Source organism: Tupaia chinensis, unplaced genomic scaffold (assembly GCF_000334495.1).
Source record: "Tupaia chinensis unplaced genomic scaffold, TupChi_1.0 Scaffold143751_1, whole genome shotgun sequence".
NCBI lineage: Eukaryota > Metazoa > Chordata > Mammalia > Scandentia > Tupaiidae > Tupaia > Tupaia belangeri.
In genome coordinates this window covers 10,547-12,061 of record NW_006203600.1, presented here as the reverse complement: position 1 = coordinate 12,061, position 1,515 = coordinate 10,547, and the positions used below count along the sequence as shown (strand labels likewise).

The 1,515-nt window shown below is 44.2% G+C and overlaps 2 pseudogenes; both read left to right on the top strand.

Moving 5' to 3' along the window:
• The first annotated feature begins 2 nt into the window (after positions 1 to 2).
• LOC102487399 (ubiquitin-like domain-containing CTD phosphatase 1 pseudogene) lies at positions 3 to 715 on the top strand (annotated as a pseudogene).
• A 461-nt stretch (positions 716 to 1,176) lies between these two features.
• LOC102486988 (RNA transcription, translation and transport factor protein pseudogene) overlaps positions 1,177 to 1,515 on the top strand; it is a 1,063-nt pseudogene continuing 724 nt past the window's right edge.

Sequence of the window (1,515 nt, the reverse complement as noted above, 5' to 3'; positions counted from 1 at the left end):
ACAATGATGATGCTGTCAATGACTTTGATATTGAAGATGAAGTGGCAGAAGTAGAAAATAGGGAAGAAAATCTACTGAAAATTTCACGCAGAGTGAAAGAGTACAAAGTAGAAATGTTGAATCCTCCCCGGGAAGGGAAAAAGCTTTTGGTCCTGGATGTTGATTATACATTATTTGACCATAGGTCTTGTGCATAGACTGGAGTAGAATTAATGCGGCCCTATCTTCACGAAGTCCTAACATCTGCATATGAAGATTATGACATTGTTATTTGGTCTGCAACAAATATGAAGTGGATTGAAGCTAAAATGAAAGAACTGGGAGTGAGCACCAATGCAGACGACAAGATTACCTTCATGTTGGACAGTGCTGCTATGATAACAGTGCATACTCCACGGAGAGGGCTAATAGACGTAAAGCCACTTGGTGTTATATGGGGAAAATTTTCGGAGTTTTACAGCAAAAAAAAACACCATTATGTTTGATGACATAGGAAGAAATTTTCTAATGAACCCGCAGAATGGACTAAAGATAAGGCCTTTTATGAAAGCGCACCTAAATCATGATAAAGACAAAGAACTTTTAAAATTAACTCAGTACCTCAAGGAGACCTCCTTATCATGTTAACTAATTGTTCCCTTCTGAAGCTCTAAGGGGTTGATTACTTAATTGAATGATGAGATAATTCAAGTAGTGTCCTGGGAAACGCCACTTGGGCTCCCTGCTTGGAGTCCAGTGACCGCTCTGCCTTTGCCCACGCCAGCTTGGCCTGACTGTGCATCCTGTCTTCTCTGAGGCTTTGCACTCGGCCCCTGGCTCTAGTCCCAGTAGGCCAGAACCAGCCTTGGGTCGAGTGTTTTGTTTGGGAGTTATTTGGCCAGAGCCTTTTGAACAGTAGTGTCCCAATGAAGCACTAGATGGTATTTATATAAGAATGAGCTTTTTTTTTTTTTTTAACAATAATACCTTAAGAAATTTCTAACTACTTTGTAACTGCATGACTTAATCTGTTGGTAAAAGCAGTTATTAAAAGTCTACCTTTGAGTTCCAGTGCCAGCCCGCCTTGTCGCCTGCGTAGCTTGAGCTTGCGCCCCCTGGACCACCTAGCGTCTCCTCTCCTGGCTGTTTCCCCGGGGACTTGAGCGAGAAGCGGGGACCGTGTTCTGACACAAGTTTATGGCGCTCGACTACCACAACCCTACCGGCTTCAACTGCAAAGATGAAACAGAATTTAGAGGGACCAGCAGTTACTGTAATGGCTATATTGCTGGACTCTCATGTAGTCAACCGCGGTTCGCATCCTGGACCCGGTGGCTTAAAACTCACGCCGGGTGTGGGTACGTGTGCGTGCCCAAGATCCAGAGAGGAGAATGGAGAAGGAATTGTGGCGTGGCCATCTCCCCCTGGGGGGTGATTTCTCACTTTCTAACTCTCTGTCTCTCTCTGTCTTTCTGGTGAGCGCACACGCCCTGCAGCAAAAACCTCTCCAAAAAAAAAAAAAATTAGAAACTTTAT